A 22,545-nucleotide genomic window follows, 5' to 3' on the forward strand; every position below is an offset into this window, starting at 1 on the left:
TCATATACATGTGATTTGGTTGAGTAAATATTTTTAAGCGATCAATATATGAAACTTAAAGTCATTCTTTATTATTTTCATTTTCAACATGTTTTGAAAGTGCAACTAACTCTTCTCAAGTTAAGCTGGAAAATCTAAACAGATCTCTTTAAGGATTTTTCAATTTATAATATTCAAAGATGCATTTATTTTCGTTTATACCATAAAGAAAAAATATAGTCTCGCTACTATAATTATAGTTATTTACTATACCAAACCAACAAAAAGAAATATTCCTTGTGTCTCAATTTATGCGTAACTATTTGACTGAAAATAAAATTTAAAAGAAAAATCAAATTTTGTTATCCAAGCAAATCACTTACATTTGTGTAGCTATATATTATTTTTTTAAGAATCAAATATTAAATATAAATGTAAGTTATTTATATGCATTGAAAGAAATGGTATGATGCGTTTGGGAGTTGCGGTAGTTTTATTGCCACCGTGTTGTCTTGGGTTCAAATTTTTTTTTTGACTTATAAAGTTAATTTTTTCCTGAATTTTGAATATCCATACACGTTGCAGTCGCAGATCACGCGTCACATGTGACAACTATCCCCCGTTAGTCACACCAAATGTAAAGTCAATATATTCACATTACAGTCACGCTTTTAAAACCCTCTCGATTTTTCCAAAATTTTGCAGAAGCATCTATCTGCTCCACGTGTCATTATCCTATTCGTTAGTTTCAGCTATAAATATCATCTTTCTCCCTACTCTGCATATACACAGTTCTCTCTAGTCTCGTATTTCCATTTATTGCGGCTGTCTCTAATTCGCTTGGTGCAGGTCGGGACTAATTCGCCGGTGGCGGCGGCGGCAATCACAACGGCGGTGATTGTTATTAAATGGAGATTAGATGTACGAAGTTATCAACATTTTTTGTTTTGCGGCGAAATTTGTCCCGCCTTGCATCAACTGAATTGGAGACTGCTGTGAATTGCATATATTTTGGATTGATTTAAGCTAAGTCAGCTTTGTTCAGGATCGATCTAATATTTCGGCAGTTGTTTCACCTCAGGTTTAATTAAACTGTTCAGTTTGATTCCAATTGTTACTTTTTTTTTTTTTTTGTGTGTGTGTGTGTGTTTTCTTCTTCTTAGTACTTCAGATTTGATTTGCCTGGATCTGACTTTGTAGATTGGTGACTGTGTAATTCGACCGCTAGATCTTGCTTTTATGTATATTTTATCGATTTAAGTTATATACACGAGTATAAAAATTTATTTAGACTGAGGACAAGATAGTTACTACTTTTATTAGATTATCTATTAATGCTTATTGATTGATTAACATGTAATTACCTAATAAGTGATCTGATTGTAAAAATAAGTTTTACTCTGTCACTATACAGAACTTGAATATTTTATATAGTTCTCTAGGATGTAGGAGGTAGTGGTACACTGGTACTTGAGTAGTGATTGCTGAAAGTGAGATTTGACAATTTTGATGCCATTGATGAACAACAGATTTCCGATTTTGGAATGCACTTAAAGATATAGTTTATCCAATCTGTTTCATTTTATTTGAGTGGTTCTGATAAAGATTGACATTTTTAATAGATTTGAGAACACTTTAGTCGTAAAATGTTTGAAAAGTCATAACATGTTTGCAAAGTCTTTTCTTTATTAGTATTCCTGGTTGATCACAGTTATATGAAAGGAAACCAGGGAGAATAATATTTGGTGATTTGAGATAAAGTGTGATGGTTCTTTCTCATTGGATTATCAATGGCAACCTTCCAAGTATTTACCATGTTTTCTGTGATTTAATGATGCCGCGCATATCAGATAGATGAAGTGTAAAAACTATAAAGATTTAATTATGATTTCTGGTGATATTGTTTCATTTTGTATGATTCCTTCAAAAAGATTGACACTTACATTTATTTGGAACTCTTTAGTCGTAACATGTTCTAAACGTCTAATCTTTATTAAAATTCCTGTTCGGTCATGGTTACATGAAATGAAACAGGGGAGAATGATATTTGGTGATTTGAGATGAAGGAGCGTGTGAGGTAATTCTTTCTAATTGGATTATGATACAATCCCACCTTTGAAGACTTATTTTGGAAGAAAACATGAAAGAGGAAATAAGATTTGTGCAGCTTCGGCCAAGTCCAACTTCTCTCCAGCATGAAGAAACTGCATTAGGAGGAAAGTGCCTCATTAATTCTCTCCAGCAGTTACCAAATATTCCAACTTACTATCCGATTAGGCTTTACAGTTTTCTAGTTATTTTAAACAATATGTATTCTATAAATATCTAGTCAGGATTAGCTTTAAGGGCATTGAATGTTTGTCTAAATATTAGTATCCGGGAGTTTTGTCCACTCCATACGGACAGATTTGTCGGTTGTAAATTGTGTTTAAAGATTCTTGCACAATCTATTGCCAATAGTAATTTCCTTCTCTTCTCAGTTTCTTTCATAAATTTTCAGCATCTAACAGATTATCAGGGGCCACCTTCCAAGTTTTTACCATTTTTTCTGTGATTTAATGATGCGTCCTTACTTATTCAAATGGATGGAGTGTAAAAACTATAAAGATTTTCTTTGATTTCTGGTGATACTGTTTCATTTTGTAGGACGCCTTTCTAAAAGATTGCCACTTTTATAAAGTTGGAAACTCTTTAATAGTAACGTGCTCCAAAATCTTTCTTTCTTAAACTCCTGGTAAATCAAATTTTTATTCAGTGAACAGGGAAGAATCATGTTTGGTGATTTGAGATGAAGCGTGTGAGATGATTCTTTCTTATTGAATTGTCAATTTCCACCCTCCAAGTTTTTATGGAGCTTTTGTGATTTAATGAACCGCTGTTATATAAATCTGACGGGTTGAGTGGCAAAATTATAAAGATTTGATGTTTGATTTCTGATGGTATATTGTATCTCTCATGGAATGTGAATTAAGAGAAAATTGGTTAAAGAGGTCCTGCTTTCCTAGCACTCTCTTTTCTTGGGATTGCAGCAATTTTATATATTTGGGCAACTGTTACACTTGAGTCATATGACTCATATCTGAGGATGTATAGACATTTCAAAATTTTATCTGAAATTGGTCATACAGGTTGTGGAGTGGAAAAAAAATGGAAAAACTTAAAACATTTAATGTTGTCATTCTGCAGATTTAACTGCAAAATCATCATCAAAATAAAACGGGAGTTCTTGTATGGCTGCTCTGTCCTGGGATTTGAGCTACACTAGGCCTTATCCTAGGGACATTCACTAGTTTTATTTTCTACAGTTGTTTGAAAGTATGAATGAACATGGTCTCCTGATTCCTAGCTTTGCTCTTGCCGAAGGAGTTTGGTTGTTTGGTTATCTCATGTAAATTGCTTGAAAACAAAGAATTGCATGTGGGAGTAACATTAGAGCATGAATTCAGATAGCTATTCAAAAATGAATAGGTATGCTGCTTGACAGTTTATGTCCGTCCTCATTCCTCACGTATTTTCCATTACATTCTTCAGGATACCAATTAACTGTGGTATAAAGCAGAAACATGCACATTATGTAGAAGTGCTTCCACACAAAAAAAAAGTGTATTTTTTTGTACACAGTATCCTATGGTTTATAAATTATTTTTCTCATTCACAAAGGCCTGCATATACAGTTTTTTCCTTTCAGTTTTCCTTTTTGCCCTAACTATTAAAATGTTACTCATTTTAGTCTCTAAGATATTTATGTTGTCTGTTGTTTTTGTAGAATGTGAAGCTAGGAATCTTGTATTGGTGTTGTATTTGCTCTGTAAACATAGGTACAACTGTCTTCTTGGACTGATGTAGGAACTGTAGCAAGAAGGGAATATGTTGCTGCTGGCAAGATTCCAGGAATATATGACCACTGGCTGGTGTGGACCATAGGTAAAATTTTAAATTTATACTGCAAAATGAAAGAAAAATCTAAATGTACCACAGATTCTATGGTTATATATCAGACACTAATTTCTTAGAATCTTCATTTCAATATTCTCTACAATATTGTTATCTATTTTGTTTAGGAAAAGAGATTACACTTTCTAAGGAATTGTGAGAAAGGGCGTTATTTCAAAACTTATTCAAAGAACTATCTAAAGAAAAGTTTACATGGAGAACATACGTATAAGAGCCTGAGTTTTGAAAGCTTAAAATTAAAACTTCTTGACAACTACAAGCAGCATATGTAACTTCTTGTACTGCAAAACCTTGGGATGCTACTGTATAAGACATATAGGTTGGTGGAACTCTGGAAAATTATTATTTAGTCAATGGTATAACATAGGCAGGTTGCATTCTGGCAAACAAGTATAGTTAAAATAAATATTGTACGCTAATCAAAAGTCAAATTGACTTTAGAGTTGCATTCTGGCGAACCTACGTATAGCTAATTACACCAGGAACGCTACGTTTATGTTGTATAGCTTCCTATTCCTAAATTATCGTTTCAAGAATTCAAGAACGTTAGTGGTTTACGGAAAAGTTGATCTACAGGTCTAATTAGTCAAGGCAAAATACCTTACTAGTCCCCTAAACTTACACGAATTATTAGTTGCAGCCTTAAACTATTCACGGTCTTAATTATCCTCCTCAACTTGGCATTTTGAGATCCATTACTTCCTTGGACGCTGATGTGGCAAAGAGTGTGGGTGCGCTCGCCTGCCACGTGGATTTTTTTGTATATGTGGCATTTTTTTTTGAAAATAAAATATATTTTTACCTTTCAAAGTATGCTACTTTTTTAGATAGTTTTTTTCGAATACAATTTATAATAATACTTGGATAGAACTACATTATTTAGGCTAAATTTTTTTATTTGGCTAAAAATAATAAAGTTTTAGTTAATCTTTTTTTAAATTTGATTTGATAATAAAGATTTATACAATTGAAATAAATAGTCAAAGCATCTAAAAAAATTATAAAAATATATAATTTGAAACTAATTATTTTGGCTATTATTTTCTATATAGATCTAAATTATGGTGCTCTAAAAATATATTTTCTATAGATTTTACCTGAAAAAAGTAAAAATATACAGTTGAAACAAATAGTTATTGCATCAAAAGAAGAAATAAAAAGAGTGTACAATTGCAAGAAATAACTTACTCTATGGATACACTCTTTTCAAGTAAAATATTATAGCCAAAATAAATAATTTCAGACTATGTATTATAATTATAACTTTCTAAATGCCTTGACTATTTATTTTAATTGTATAAATCTTTAGTTTCAGGTCAAATTCAAAAAAAAAGATTAACTAAAACTTTATTATTTTTAGCTAAAAAAAAATTAGCATAAATAATGTAGTTCTATCCAAATTTTGTTATAAATTGTATTCGATAAAAATTATCTAAAAAAGTAACATACTTATAAAGGTAAAAATATATTTTATTTTTCAAAAAAATACCACATATATAAAAAAAATTCACGTGGCAGGCGAGTGCACCCACACTATTTACCACATAAGCGTCCAAGAGGTAATGGATCTCAAAAGGCCAAGTTGAGAGGGGTAATTAAGACCATAAATAGTTTAAGGTTGTAACTAATAATCTCTGTCAAATTTAGGGGGTTGATAAGGTATTTTGCCATTAATCAATTGCACTTCTGATGGGATCATTGGTTGTCCCTTGCTGTTATTTCAGGTAAGCCATCGATGTCCCTTGCTCTTTTCATACATTATTTGTACGGTAATATCTGATTATTTTTCTCATTTGTAGTTTAATGAAAATTTAAATAATGTAATATTTTTTTACTAAATTATAAATTTGAATTCATCAACCGCATAAAGAGATCATCATTTTATTATTTTTATAAAAAACCTACCAATAATATAATAATTATTAATTTGTGTTTTATATATAATATGCATATCTTATGTACAATATCCTAATAATATTTTATATTTTTTTTATTTTTTATCATGAAATTATGAGTTCTATTTATTAATTATTATTTCCCATATGAAAAATTTAATTAGTATATATATCTTTACGCTATCGGTTGAAATTCTTTTTTTGTTAATATTCATTCTTTATAACTATTTTCTTACTATGATTCTAGTTACGTGTATGTATTCGACTTTTCTCATCATAATTCTAATTATTAGTCTTGTATTTTTATATTTTTCATAAATTTATATTTTATTTCTTTTTTATTCCTTGCTTATCTAATTGTATTATCCATTACTTAATATTATTAAATTGTCATATGAATTTTAATAAAGTATCAGTTTAATATAATACAATGAATATAATTTTGCATTACTCTTGAAATTTAACTTGGATTTATCTTATGACTTTTTCATAAGTATTTTTAAACTTAAATTTATCAATAATATTTTCGAGTATTATTTATTTACTTGAATTTATCAAATAAATTTAAAGTGTGAATAAGTAATTTTTTTTTATTATAAATAATTTTAAAACTCCAACTTTTTTGGAGCTTCGTCCTAAAAATTACATTTGTCATCTTATGGTTATGTCACTTACCTTAATATGGTGGCTTTGCTTCTCTTTTTATTATATATAGATTTAACTTTCAAGTATCCAATGACTTTCTCAGAAGTATTTTTATATTTAAATCTATCAATAATATTTTCGAGTATTGTTTATTTACTTAATTTTATCAAATAAATTTAAACTGTGAATGGGTAGTTTTTTTTTAATTTTATATTTTCGTTTTCTGTTATAAAGAATTTTAAAACTCCAACTTTTTTGGAGCTTTGTCATAAAAATTTACATTTGTCATCTTATGGTTATATGATCACGCCCAACTATGCCTTATAAAAAGGACACGCGGACGTTGCAAATATAATCTGAGTATTTAGCCTAGAGTCGAACCCACAAGGAATTAACCTATCAATTACTTCTCGTTAGGCTTACTAAATTTCACGGAATCAACTTCCCAAACATTGTAAATAACAATTGAGGGTATTTCTACTAACTACAAATGAATGTAACTAAGCAACTGAAAACTAAATATGATTGATTTGTAAACAATTAAGAGAAGGTTCTAAGGTTATGATTTCCCCTATTGATGGAATCCCTTTCGGTTATGCTTCACATAGAATCACCAAATCATCTCTATCAATCATGAGCACTCCTATTACCGTAAATCTCTCCCGAGTAATCACGATAATTTACTAGACGCACTCTCCCGAGATACGCTAGCTGGCTTTGTTTATTACAACTCACTTTAGATTGCATCCAAGGCTTCATTATCCCTAATCCCGCCTTTAAACCCGCAGTTATTGATCCCTCATATACTTTAGGAGTGATATTGTTCAACAATTACCTAAATATGCACTCTCTCCCGAGTTATGCACACTAAATAGGCACAGCTAATTGAGGATTCTGTCAATTAACTACAACAAGCACATAGTTAAACAAATAGAGATTAAATCAGGCAAACTATATTAACATAACAAGAAGTTCATCCTTCAATAGGTTCCATCAAAACCTTAGACTAAATATTTAGCTACTCATACTAGGGTTCATCATAACAACATTCAATTTCATCACAAATCGTAAAAACAAAAGGAAGAAAGGAAGAACTCGATGCTGAATTATCCTCCTTGCCTCTTGCCTCTTCTTGCCTTGAACTAAGCTATGAAAACCTTGATAGATCCTCCTTTGAGCGAGCTAGACCTTCTATAGGTTAAGTGGATTTGCCCCCGAATTTCCAATCTTACCCCTGAAATTTACTTTTTCGGAATTGGGCTAGCGCAGTCGCGCTAATGGCCACGCATATGCCCTATCATTTTGCCTCGACCATCTGGGCTTAGCGCGGTCGCGCTAGTGGCCGCGCTAGTCCAGGTCTTCATTTCATCACTTCTTTCTTTCGTCTTCCCACGTACTCAGCTCCTAGGGGCTTTTCTTGCTTCAATTTAGTTCCAATCGTAGTGTTAAGTCCTCATACATGCTACGCACTCCTGCAACGTGTGAAATTCACAATTAGATCCAATTTAACATCATTTAACTATATTCTAGCAGTGAAACATAATCAAGTTGGGGCATAAACAATCGCCAAATTACATAAATCTAGCATATTATCAACACCCCACACTTAAATCATTGCTAGTCCTCGAGCAATCCACACTCTATAGAGGCCCTTCACTAAGCATTATTCCCTAATGCATCACACCAAGAACAAATCACATAAGTTACGCCTAGTAGTGAACAATCTTCGCCCCAAAAGTCGACTCTCACGTGCCGTGCAATATTCATACTTTCTCAAACTACTCTACACAGAAATCAAGACTTGCCTTTCCTTCATGAACCACATGCCCTCAAATCACACAAGAGAGTAGTTCCACATATAAAGATAATTATAACAATTAGGAACTTAGATAGACAAAATTTGCTCACTTTCAAAAAGAACATTCACATGCCACAAAGATGCACCATAGGCTTGCCCGTAGTATACTACTCTACTAATCAAGCCCACTCAGTCTAAGATCAATAGGACTTCACTTGGTTGTAATGTAGGCTAAGGGACGGGTAGGATATATTTGGATATAGTGACTAACCTCCCTAAGTACTTTTAATACAATTACATTAACCTTCAAAAATATACTTATGTCAACCAAACACTCCACCACTTTTTTATTTACAACAACCCCATCCATTAGGTGCAATTATAACAAACCACCACTTATCGATTACTACATTTACTCATTTTTTTGTGCTGCTTATTCTTTTACTTTTCCAGACACTGTACCTTTTCTCTATTTCAACGGTTCTACTCAAAAACCAAACCACCACCCCACGCTTTTGCTTTTGCATAATGTCAATACCATTCAAGTGCTTATGGGAGGTAACGGGTTCAAACAGAAGGCTATCCAAATAATTGGGTAAGGTTCGCAATGTGGTTGCCAAAGAAACAGGCTTATAAGCTCAACGGGGTTAACTAAGATGTAATTCAGTTAGGTGGGTTTACTTTATATGTTTGACTCAACAAAGAAATGCCTATATCACTTCTAAGACTGAATGAAACTACTATTCCTCTTTACAAACATACAGGGCAAGTTCTAGGCATCAAATGTGAATCATGGAATACAGTAAAACTCCCATACACCTAGCATATGACTCATTCCAGATTGGCTTATTAAGACACTCTCTTCTGAGTATTCAAGTCAGTGGCAAACATACAATTTTAAGGCACTTTAGCAAGAATCAACCACTGAGATTAAGCGTTACACTCTAGTGTCTATTGTTTTCATGTGTATAAATGCTCAGGGTTTCTCTTTCAATTTCAGCTCGTAGCCCATTAATCCTAGCTAAAAAAAACTAAAAAAAACACAATAACCAAAAACTACCTACACCCGATTCAAGCTAAACCCTTGGAAAAGAACCGTGGCCTAAAGAAAAACCAAGAGGGAGTTACTACACTACCTAAAAATCAAAGAAAACTTTTTTTGGTCTTTTTTCTAGACTTACTTCCCTCAAGAAAATTGTCTAAAGGATCCGTCATCAGGAAGGGTCTCCATATTCCCCTTTTTTTTCCGACTTAGTCCCTCAAGAACCCCGCCGAAAGAGATCCGTCGTCGGGACAAGTCACTTACCTACTTTAAAATTACCTAATAAAACTATTACTCAAAACACCAAAAACAGTCAAAGAGAAACAAAGAAACATCAACAGTCAACTAGCTACATATACATATATGCATCGAAGTATCCCCCACCCCACATTTAAAATATAGACATGTCCTCATGGCATAAAAAGTTAAAGAACATCGAGGTAAAGGAACTTCCCTGAAATATCACTCCTGATCGGAGATGGTGTCTGGGTTCACATGGCAAGCACGACCCAGAGCTCTCAGCCAGCCTAAGAATTTCTTTTCCGACTTCACATGCCGGTCAGCCACGGCGTCAATGCGGGCACCCAAATCAGTGACTGAGGTATGCAACCCAGCCATATCCTGATCCAAAGCGGTCATGCAGGTACTACGGCGTTGCTGTGAAGGTGTTGCAGTGCCAAATGGTACTGCAACTGCTGCGCTTTGCTCATGGGCCAGTGGTTCGGCCTCCACGTCCTCCTGCCCAGCCTCCTCGTCCTCCGAGTCATCAGAGCCACTACTATCCTGCCCACCTACTGCCACCGGCTCCTTACCCGTGGTTACCTTGTCAGCCCGGAACTTGTGGTCTTTTGGTACTAGCCCATCCGCAGCTAGATTTTCGGGCACCCGAGTTTCCCTACAAAGCTTAGTAACCAAAGAAGGGAAAAAGAACCCATACCTTTTGACTGGACAGCGGATGAACATTTCCTCATGCATCAATCTGGCCACATCGAAGTTGTGACCATTGATGAAGCACCAAATCAAAGCTGCTCGAGGCCCATTTACCTCCGTAGTGTTGGAGGACGGAATCAGACGGTTGTTGATAAGATACAACTAGCACTTCCCTTCAAAGGTTAGTGCCGAGGAGTGAAACTTCTCACCATATTTCATCCAAACCACCTCCTTCCCCAGTACACAGATCGTTTCAAAGAACCTCCCCCACTGTGTGTGTCCTCGGCCATACCCCTCATAATAGTCATCATAATGATCCACAAGAGGGGGCAGCTGGTACGCCGTCCGTATCACCTCAATAGAGGCATTCACCGCCTTTCGGCGCACCGTGACTATGCCATTGTCATGCTCCTTCACATTGGCATAAAACTCTCTAACAACTATTACATTGCCCTCGCCCGGGTCGTTAATGAAAGTTTGCAACCCCCGCCTCACCATCTCAGTGTACATGTGAGGATTGTTTGGCTGGACCGATCCTATGTCAATACCCCTCTCCGAAATCAACTTTTTAGAGGCCTTATCCGCAAAGCGGTCCTGAGCCTTGGCAGAGACAAATCTGTTGCTATCAAAGGGGCGGGCAGGGGCTGCCCCGCACGTCCTGGACGAGCCAGCTTGGCTGCTAGAAGAGGCACCTGTGGAGCGGCGTTTTCGAGATGGAGCCATAGTACCTGAAAAATGGGAGCACATTAGTGCGCATCCTAACACAAAATTGTGATGCAATGCGGTTACTCATACTTCACATGCATAAGTGGTCACAACTACATAATTACATTCACTGAGGCATTTACACAAACACCTTGCGGGCAATCTACACTCATACTCCATTTCACACATGTTACAACCTCAACCCACCACAATATCTTCCAAAATCACAAACCAAGTGAAGTAACACCCCCACCAATCTCACCACCCACAAACACTACAACATATGTTACTAATTCTACTACTCAACAATAAAGAAAAACAACTAGATAAATGCAACTCTAAAAACACGCTAAATTCTAAAAAAATATAAAAAGAAAAAGGAAAATAGAACAAGGGGCTCATACCTGTAGTGATAGAGTGTGGGGAGAAGAGAAAAAAAGTAGAAGTGAAGGGGGCTTGAGACTTGAGAGAATGAGGATGGGGAATATGTTAGAGAAGAGGAAGAAGGGGGGTTAGGATTAGGGAGGGGTCTTGAAGATGGTTGTACCGATTGGGGGGGGGATTTTGTGATTTAAGAGGGGTTTATTAGATGAGGGGTTATTAGAATAAAGGAAAAATAATAACATAAAAAATTAAAAACAATCAGAAAATATAACACAAAAATCGTCAGATTTTGGGCGGAACTAGCGCGGTCGTAGCGCGGCCGCGCTAGCCCAGGCAGAACACAAGCCCATTTGCGCGGCCTCTAGTGCGGCCACTAGCAAGATCGTGCTAGTAGCACACCCAGTAGCGTGTTCAATAGCGCGGGCGCGCAAATATTTTTGAGCCCAGGCAAAATGTTTGCCCATATGCGCGGCCCATAGCGCGCCTGTAGCGCGGGTGCGCTCCTGGGAGACAACGCCTGATTTAACGTCATGGCACGACGCATACAAGTGCATTTAAGGCTCGCTCGACCTCTAAGGTTCGGTCAGGTGGATCTCTGACACTTCCTTTGGTTCTTTCATGCCTATGTATAGCTTCAACCTCTGCCCATTGACTCTAAACGTGTGAGAGTCTTTCTCTGAGGCAATCTCTACAGCCCCTGAAGGGAATACTTCAACCACTCGATATGGACCAGACCATCGTGACTTAAGCTTACCAGGGAACAACCATAATGTTGAGTTACAGAGCAATACCATGTCCTCGGGTTTGAAATCTTGCTCAACAATGTTCTGGTCATGCAACTTCTTCATTCTTTCCTTGTACAACCTTGTGCTCTCAAAAGCAAGATTTTGGAACTCGCCAAGCTCATGGAATTCAGTGATTCTCGTTGTGCCCGCAGCCTCAATGTCTAGGTTAAGCTATTTCAGTGCCTACCAAGCCTTATGTTCAAGTTCCACTAGCAAGTGACAGGCCTTCCCAAACACCAACTTATATGGGGATATACCAATTGGTGTTTTAAAAGCAGTTCTATAAGCCCAGAATATATCATCTAGTTTTTTTGCCCAATCAGTTCTTGTGGCATTTACAGTTTGGTCAATACACTCTTTATCTCTCTATCAGACACTTCCACCTGTCCACTAGTCTGCGGGTGATAAGGGGTAGCCACCTTGTGGCGTACATAATACTTTGCTAGCAACTTCTCGAAGGCTCTATTACAGAAGTGGGTGCCTCCGTCACTGATAATCGCTCTCGGGGTCCCAAAACGGGTGAATATGTTCTTCTTCTTCAAAAACCCCACCACCACTCTTGCATCATTAGTGGGCAATGCTGCAGCTTCTACCCATTTGGACACGTAATCCACAGCAATAAGTATGTACTTATTGCCAAAGGAGCTGACAAAGGGTCCCATGAAGTCAATCCCCCAGACATCGAACACTTCCACCTCTTGAATTGGGTTCATGGGCATCTCATGGCAACGAGAAATGTTCCTGGTTCACTGACATTCATTGAAGCCCTTCACCCATTGGTGCGCATCTTTAAACACTGTTGGCCAAAAGAATTCAGCCTCTAGCACTTTCGCAGCTGTCCTGACCCCTCCAAAATGTCCTCCATACGCCGATGCATGATAAGCCTGCAAAACCGAAGATTGTTCTATCTCGGGGACACATCTCCGGATCATATTGTCAACATATAGTCTAAACAGATAAGGCTTATCCCAATAATACATGCGGCAATCACGATAAAACTTTTTCTTTTGTACAGATGAAAGGTCATGGGGAACTATACCACTAGCCAGGTAATTTGCATAGTATGCATACCATGGCACTTACTCGAGGCTAATAGCAAGCAGCTGCTCATCCGGAAAGGTTTCCAAAATATCTTCAACCTCGACTGAGTTTTCAGCTCCCTCAAGTCGTGATAGATGGTCAGTGACTTGGTTTTCTGTGCCCTTACGGTCACGAATTTCGAGGTCAAATTCTTGTAGTAGTAGTACCCAATGAATCAGGCGTGGCTTAGACTCCTTCTTCTCAATCAAGTACCTGAGAGCTGTATGATCAGTGTATACAATTATCTTAGAGCCAATCAGGTATGATCTGAACTTGTTGAAACCAAACACCACAACCAACATCTCCTTCTCCGTCACCTTGTAGTTCAGCTTGGCTCTACTCAGCATTCTACTAGCATAGTATATTGGATGCATTAGCTTGTCTTTCCGCTGTCCCAGCACTGCCCCCATTGCGTAGACACTAGCATCACATATGAGGTCGAATGGTTGCTCCCAGTCGGGGGCAATAATGATGGGTGTTGTGACTAGCCTTTTTTTCAGCTCCTCGAATGCTACCCTGCAATCATCAGAAAACAAGAAGGGGTGATCTTTTTCTAACAACTTGCAGAGAGGATTGGCAATTTTTGAGAAGTCTCTTATGAATCTCCGGTAGAAACCGGCATGCCTGAGGAAGCTCCTAATTTCCTTGACTGAAGTTGGAGGGGGGAGCTTTGCTATCACATCCACTTTAGCATGATCCACCTCAATGCCCCTCTTCTAGCAGAATTTTATGCAGACAGTAGGCGGGGATGATCCCCTTTATGTCTGCCATGGTCCACCCAATGGTAGTCTTACACTCCTTCAGTACCTGCAAGAGTTGTTGTGCCTGCACATCTAACAAACTAGATGAGATAATAACAGGTAATGTGGAGTCAGGTCCAAGGAACTCATACTTGAGATGGGCGGGCAGTGACTTCAACTCCAGTTTTGGGGGTTCTTCGATGGATGGCTTGGCTGGAGGAGTTTCTCTATTTTCTAAGTGCAAAGTCTCAAATTCAAGAGTTCTATCCAAGAACCCTCTGCCCTCTAATGCCAACACCCATTCCGCCAGTTCTTCTCCATTTACCTCATCTACATTTATCAGACATGCAGCAAGAGGGTCCTCAATAGTCAGCATCTCATCATCAGTCTCTACGATTACATCCACGACATCAATAAGAGAGCAATTAGTGAATTTACTTGGTCGCCTCATAGATTTCTGTACATTGAATGTTATTTCTTTATCATTCAATCTCATCTTTAGCTCTCCAGTCTCACAATCTATGATAGCTCTCCCAGTGGCCAAGAACGGCCTTCCCAACATTATGGGAATCTCTTCATCCACTTTGCAGTCTAAGATCACAAAATCTGCAGGGAACACAAACTTCCCTACCTGAATCAACACATCGTCTAGGATACCAGAGGGTTTTTTTACAGTCCTGTCAGCCAGCTGCAACAACATAGAGGTGGGTCTAGATCTTCCAATTCCTAGCCTCTTATAAATTGCCAGGGGCATAAGATTTATGCTGGCTCCTAGGTCACACAGTGCCTTAGCAAAAGCAAAATTACCAATAGTGAATGGAATTGTAAAGCTCCCTGGGTCAGATAGCTTTTCCGCAATTGGTCTAGTCACCACTGCACTACAGGTCTGAGTAAGAGTAACTGTGGCCAAGTCTTGGAAATCAAATTTTTGGAACATCAAGTCCTTCATCATTTTTGCATACCCAGGCATCTCTTTCAAAGCATCAATCAATGGAATATTTACCTGGATTTGTTTCAGTATCTCAAAGAATTTCTTGTATTGCTCCTCTTTTTGGAACTTAGCCAGCCTCTGAGGGAATGGTGCAGGAGGTCTCTTCTTCCCAATGATTTGGGATTGATCTTTGTCAGCTACCACCTCAACGACTGGTTTCTGGGTTGTCTCATCTTCTTTCTCAGTCTCAATCTGAATGTTATTTTCTTCCTGGGCAGGCTGGACTGTCACCTCTATCAGTTTCGTTGACTCATCCAGCTCAATGGACACTGGTATGAGTGTCTTAGCTTGTCTGGTTTCTCGAGTCCTCTCTTGCTCTAAATCCAAATCTCTGCCATTACGTAGACTCACTGCCATCAGTTGCTTCGGGCCTTGATCTTTTGGATTTATCTAGGTATCAGCAGGTAATGTCCCATGAGGACGATTGTTCAGAGACATTGAAATTTGGCCCATCTACACTTCAATATTCTTGATAGCTGAATCGTGTGCATCTACTCTCTCAATAATTTTTGCATTAGACCCAATAACCTGCTGCATCATTGCCTCAAGTCTAGCAAACCCATCTTCCTGTCGTCCACCATGTTGCTGCTAAGGAGGGTGATACCCCTGCTATTGATTCTGATTGTTATATCCCTGTGGCCTTAGGTAAGGTGCCATATTGTTAGGAGGTCTCATACCTCCCATGTTCCCATTGTTGAACTGTGGCTGGATTGTCCTATACGACTGATTTTGCTGGCCCCGATTCTGACCACCCTGTCTCTGGCCTCCATAATTAGACACATAGTTCATGTATTCAGGGTAGTGATGATGATCATGTTCTGCATTCCATTGGTTACCAATTAGCTGACTAATGCAAGATGTGCACAAGACCCCATTAGTAGTATCTACGATGTGTACCTGCTGCTTCTGCCTTGACTCTTCCACCTTTTTAGTGAGTATACTCATCTGTGTCAATAAGGTGGCCATATTTTCAGCCATAGAGTTGGATGGATCTAAGGGCACTGAGTGAACCACTGGAGTGATAGGTGCATTCCTGGTTGTCCATCCTGAATTCTGCGCCATCTTATCGAGCAGACTCTGGCCTTCTCTCCATGTTTTGCTAAAAAATGCTCCACCAGCTGAAGTATCAACAATGTTCTTCACGCTATCTGACAATCCCATGTAAAACCGCTGCCCCACATCAGATCTGGAATACCATGATGTGGACATATAACCAATATCCCTTTGAAACGTTCCCATGTTTCATGTAGTGTCTCCATTGGTCTCTGTTTAAAACTTAAAATTTCATCAATTTGTTGAGCAATCTTGTTGGGTGGGTGGAACTTGTTATGGAATTGCTTGACTAACTCCTCCCAAGTTGTTATGTAATTTATGGGGAGTGAGTTTAGCCAGGTCTTGGCAGCTCCTGTCACTGAGAATGGAAACAATAACAACTTGATTGCTTCCGGAGTTACGTTAGGCTGCCTCTGGGTTTTGCAGATTGACAGAAAATTTTTCAAGTGCTATTGAGGATCTTCGATTTGGGACCCCGAAAATAGTCCTTTGTTTTGCAACAAGTGCAGTATTTTATTCGTGATTTGAAACGATTCAGCCTGTATCTGCGGGACTACAATCGTTGTGGCCAGATATTCAGCTGTGGGTTGTGCCCAGTCATAGAGAGCAGCCTTTGGCGCGATTGGTATAGCTGGGTCTACTTCGTGATCCCCCATGTCTGGTTCGAATAGTTCAGTTGTTTGTTGTTGTTTATTTTTTTCGGTTGGCCCGATTCAAGGCCTTGAAAACTCTCTTGGGATCTGATAATGATTCAAATACTTCACCAGTTCTCGATGAGTTTCTAGGCATGCACCTGTACACCCAAGTCAACAAACGTTAAACTTTCAATGTATAGATTGGGTGTAGAGAAAACTGACTACACTAAGAATTTTTGTATTTCTTTCAATTGTAATTGATAACACCGTTAATTCCCCAGTAACAGCACCAAAATTTGATCACGCCCAACTATGCCTTATAAAAAGGACACGCGGACATTGCAAATATAATCTGAGTATTTATCCCAGAGTCGAACCCACAAGGAATTAACCTATCAATTACTTCTCGTTAGGCTTACTAAATTCCACATAATCAACTTCCCAAACGTTGTAAATAATAATTGAGGGTATTTCTACTAACTACAAATGAATGTAACTAAGTAACTAAAAACTAACTATGATTGAGTTGTAAACAATTAAGAGAAGGTTCTAAGGTTATGATTTCCCCTATTGATGGAATCCCTTCCGATTATACTTCACATAGAATCACCAAATCATATCTATCAACCATGAGCACTCCTATTACCGTAAATCTCTCCCGAGTAATCACGAAAATTTACTAGACGCACTCTCTTGAGATACGCTAGCTGGCTTTGTTTATTACACATCACTTTAGATGCACCCAGGGCTTCGTTATCCTTAATCTCGCCTTTAAACCCGTAGTTATTGATCCTCATATACTTTGGGAGTGGTGTTGTTCAATAATTATCTAAATATGCACTCTCTCCCGAGTTATGCACACTAAATAGGCATAGCTAATTGAGGATCCTGTCAATTAACTACAACAAGCACATAGTTGAACAAATAGAGATTAAATCAGGCAAACTATATTAACATAACAAGAAGTTCATCCTTCAATAGGTTCCATCAAAACCTTAGACTAAATATTTAGCTACTCATACTAGGGTTCATCATAACAACATTCAATTTCATCACAAATCGTAAAAACAAAAGGAAGAAAGGAAGAACTCGATGTTGAATTATCCTCCTTGCCTCTTGTCTCTCCTTTCCTTGAACTAAGCTATGAAAACCTTGATAAATCTTCCTTTGGGCGAGCTAGACCTTCTATAGGTTAAGTGGATTTGCCCCCGAACTTCCAATATTACCACTCAAATTTACTTTTCCGGAACTGGGCTAGCGCGGTCGCGCTAATGAACGTGCTAGTGACCGGGAATATGCCCTATCATTCTGCCTCGACTTCCCATGTACTCAGCTCCTCATATAGGTCTTCATTTCATCACTTATTTCTTTCGTCTTCCCACGTACTCAGCTCCTAGGGGCTTTTCTTACTTCAATTTAGTTTCAATCATAGTCTGAAGTCCTCATACATGCTACGCACTCCTGCAACGTGTGAAATTCACAATTAGAGACAATTTAACATCATTTAACTATATTCTAGCAATGAAACATAATCAAGTTGAGGCATAAACAATCGTCAAATTACATAAATCTAGCATATTATCATTATGCCACTTGGCTTAATATGGTGGTTTTGCTTCTTCTTTTATTATATATAGATTTGGCAGCAATGACGATAAAAAAAAATTATCATACAGGTTTATCATCTTTTGAACCGAAAGCAAAATCGGAGAGACCATTGTTGTTATGATGTTGCTATTTGTGAAAGAATTAGAATAATAAATCAAAATAAGGAACATAATGTGAGAAAAAAAAGAGTGATAAAAATATACACATGGCAGGCGAGTGTGTCTCACCTCCCAAGAAAAATCTGGTTATAACATTTTAAGAAGATATTTATTCCACTTTGGAATAGTTTCGGGGGAAAGTGAAAGTGAAAGAGCAAACAATAAAATATGAGCGCTCCTGCACTATACAGACGGCTTTTTGGCATTAGGGTTGGGGTGTCTTGCTTGAGGCAGATTAAAAAAAAGCGGTTAATTACTCGGATTACTTCTCGCATCCCGATGCCCAAAAGAATGGGCGAGTTCGGTTTGAGTGTTCATCGATTGGGTGGATCTATATACTTCGGGATGGTGAGATGAGGTGTAGACCTCCTTTTTCACTACACCCGCAAGGGTACAAGGGAGTTTTTCCCATTAAAGGACAATTGAAATGGGATTATTATTAAACAATCAGAGTCGCCACTTGGGAGATTTGTGGTGTCCCAAGTCACCGGTTGAATCCCGAATCGAGGAAAAGAATGACTCTGTTTAACAGTCTGCGCACCAGAAATCCGGATAAGGAATTCTGTTAACCCGGGAGAAGGTGTTAGGCATTCCCGAGTTCCGTGGTTCTAGCACGGGTCGCTCAACCGTCATATTAGACTTATTTATCTGATTTTAATACATTTTTTAACCTTTGTGCAAATTTAAACTATTAGCCGCTTTTATTATTATTATTTTAAAAGAGAATTACAACGTCGTTAAAGCACGTCTCGAACCATATCACATAAATGCACCCGTAGTTTTTAACATATTTTAACGTCGTTGAGATTTGATTTGGGTCACATAAATACGCACCCGAATTTAGGAAAGTAATTTTATTAAATATGCGTCTAAAAAGACTTTCGTGTTATTAATTCGGTGAAGGCCGTGGATATTCGCTAAACGGCCTCTCCCTAAAGCTAGATAGTTATTAAAAATAGAGGCCCTCGCCGCTTGTACGTTTTATTTTGGCGAGGCACACCTCTTTTATTTAAAAGGAAATTCCCAAAGTGTCTACATTTTCTATTTCAGTTTGTCTCTAAAATAAAAGAAAATAATCCTAGTTAATTACATGCTTGAAAAAGGCCATCACTTATTTATCGGATTAAAGCAAGCGCAACCGGAAAACTGCAATCAAACTTGCGTAAAAGGAGATTATTTCATGCCTTATTCTATAAGCCAATACTACTGAAATTGAAAATACGGAATTGACAAACAATATATATTCAAAAGAAAACTAATTATCCTATAACTAATTTAAACCCACATTGTTAGATGAAATGAACCGTTGGAACTAATTGTTTTCAACTACTTGAAACTAAGCCAACCTTAATTACTAATGATTACGAAAGTTTGCTTAAGCTGTTATGATTAAATGCACAAGAAAGTTATGGCCTTGGTTTTAACTCTTACGACCAGATTTACATACTATTAGGCGCGTTATTGCGTTTTTTTTTCTAGAAAGTATCGGCTAAGATGAAGCGCTATTAACTAAGTGAAGCTAACACATTCGAGATTTGCTGATTTTTAAAGAAACATGAATATTGGCTAACTGATTATTCCCAACACTAACACTCACCCAAGTGTTCATTCAAATTCCTATCTTTCTATGTTTAAGGCATCACTATGTTCACTTTAAAGTTATCTGTTAACAGAAGTCTATTATTTGCTATCATCACTGTGAATATAAACAACGGGAAAGCTGGAAATGAACTACTACACCAAAGAACAGTCCATAGTTTGTTACTAGTCTAAATGGTTCAAAATGATAGAGGCGATCCTAATTGACCAGTTCTTGACTCAATATAATTCAAACAAACGGAAAATGACAACATTGGACTGACTATCACTACAAATATTCACGTGAACATAGGCCGGAAATACTACTTCATTTCATTCCAATTCGAGGTTATACCAATGAATTCGAGCGTGTACCTGGTATGGAAATACAAGAATAGGAAGAAGGAGTGAGTAGCAGCAGTGGTGACAACAAAGCAGCAGCAACCCAGAAACAAATTAAAACCAGCAGAAATCCAGCAAATGACCAATGGAATAGTTTTGTTTAACCAACAGCAAAATCAGGACCACAAGTTGCAATTTTAGAAGTACCAAAAAGCAACACAGATATACCAGAAACCCAGGAACAAAACCAGAAATACCACCAGCAATCACATGCAGAAACAGAATGTATTCAGAAATGCGATAGAACAGTAGATTTTCTGATTTCTGTTCTTCAGACTCTCCAATATAGAAACTCAGAACTTCAATTAAACAGTAACAAATACTAATGCTGATTTTCAATGGTAAAAGAAAGACCTCACTTTCACTCAATACTAGATTCTTAGTCTTAAAAATCCAGCCTGTTTTTACCCTCAAACTACTGAACTCTTAGCATTCAAAATCCAGCCCAGACTCTCTCAAAAATCCCTCTCTTTTAACTTTCTCCAATTACTGAACTTTTAGGTGTTAAAAATTCAGCCTCTTCCACACTCCAATTCTCACCTCCTCTCCTCTGAAAAAAATGTTCCCCCTCTTATACAGACTTGCCTTACCTTTTAAACCTACTGCCCGACCCCCTTTTTCCCACTAAATCTGAAATTTTCCACTTAAAATCCACTAAGGAAAAACTTTTCCTTATTTTCAGCCCCCCATTCTCTTTTGTTCCCCATTACATATTAATTTAAAGACACTAATATCCCACTAACAAAACACTAACATTAAAATATTATCCTAACTGTTTCATTCCCAAATCACCCTTGAAACCCCTTAATATTACTGCCCATCAGCTGTATCAGCTCACCTAAGGAGGAAAGCTAAGCATTGACTAAACTAATTCCCAGATGATCACCTAAATTACTACAGCTATAAACCAATTCCAGCTAGTAATTTTAAGACATAAAAATACATCAAATACAAGAGCTTCAGTGATTCAGAACAATGCTTATAATCAAACAGAATCTTAATTAATCAGACAATTAACAATTGAAAAACTATAAACAACAGAATGCCAAATGATTCAAACTATACGAACGACCTATTCAACGAAGCTTAATTAATCGATTACATATTACAATTGACACTAAACAATTAGAAATAGAGAATCGGGCAATTCACGGGTAATTTCAGTGGTATTGACAGAAACAGGGACTAACAGGAAACTAATTAATCGACGCAACTTATTTATAACCTATGTTATTAATCGACAGAATATAAACTGATGGAGAAGAGGGAAAATAACGGACAAAAGACGAATTACAATGAACCTAATTTAGGTAAACGAAGAATTGATTGAACTACTTAAACAAACATTGAAATATTTAATCCAACCAAAATCCGAAAAAGAAACAGAATATATATATTGGATTAACTTAAACTAAAAACCCTAAAAAAATGACTAATCAAAATGACTAATCACACAGACAAACAAACACATAGAAAAAGAACAAGGAAAAAGAAGAAATTGAAAAGAACTCACTATTTTTCTTGGATTTCAACCATACGCCCTTTCGAACTTGAGTTCCAGTTAGTATTATACGTCTATTTCATCAGAAATAGACTTATAATACTAACCAGAAACCTTTCGACCCTGACAGCTTTGAAACAATCTCGAACTGTTGATTCCTATATCCGCCATTCGATGAGTTTTACTCGGATTCGAGCCAATCTGGTTAGGGATTAGCGACGAGGAGGTCAAGGTGATTATTGGGTTTGAGTTTGGGACTGATTGGGGTGGGTTTCAAGTTTGCTCGAATCTTCGATTGAAGATTCGACAAGCTTCAGCCTGATTCGAGCAAAACGGTTACGGGATTCGTGGAGAGGGCGGTTAGGTGCTCTAGTGGTGTGAATTTCACGGCCATCGGAGCCGGCGCCGCCGGGTTTACGGTGAGGGGACGGGGTGACGGCTATTAGGGTTCCTCGTCTCTGAAAGAGACGAGGTTTGTGAGAGAATGAGGAAGCGGGAGGGGGGGGCTTGGTTTGGGGGGCGGGGTTCATTTGGACCCCTTATATACATACGTGGGGATTGGATCCAAGCCGTTCGATCTGATGAGATCAACGTCCTGGATTGATCAAGTAAGTAGAACGATGTCGCTTCGTTTACCCTTGAGACCGGATTGGTCTTGGATGGGAACGGGTCGGGTATGGAG

General features: G+C 37.6%; 1 long non-coding RNA gene, 1 other non-coding gene and 1 pseudogene across 2 annotated transcripts; 2 read left to right on the plus strand and 1 right to left on the minus strand.

Annotated features, from left to right (window-relative positions):
- Window positions 1–22,545, minus strand: part of LOC142180695 (uncharacterized) — a 77,464-nt pseudogene that overhangs the window by 47,326 nt on the left and 7,593 nt on the right.
- LOC107824405 (uncharacterized) lies at window positions 819–2,458 on the plus strand. Its single transcript, XR_001656849.2, has 2 exons — window positions 819–1,060; window positions 2,014–2,458. It is a non-coding gene; the product is annotated as an uncharacterized LOC107824405 (long non-coding RNA).
- LOC142181322 (small nucleolar RNA R71) lies at window positions 16,120–16,226 on the plus strand. Its single transcript, XR_012709989.1, has one exon. It is a non-coding gene; the product is annotated as a small nucleolar RNA R71 (small nucleolar RNA).

Source organism: Nicotiana tabacum, chromosome 5, assembly GCF_000715075.1.
Source record: "Nicotiana tabacum cultivar K326 chromosome 5, ASM71507v2, whole genome shotgun sequence".
NCBI lineage: Eukaryota > Viridiplantae > Streptophyta > Magnoliopsida > Solanales > Solanaceae > Nicotiana > Nicotiana tabacum.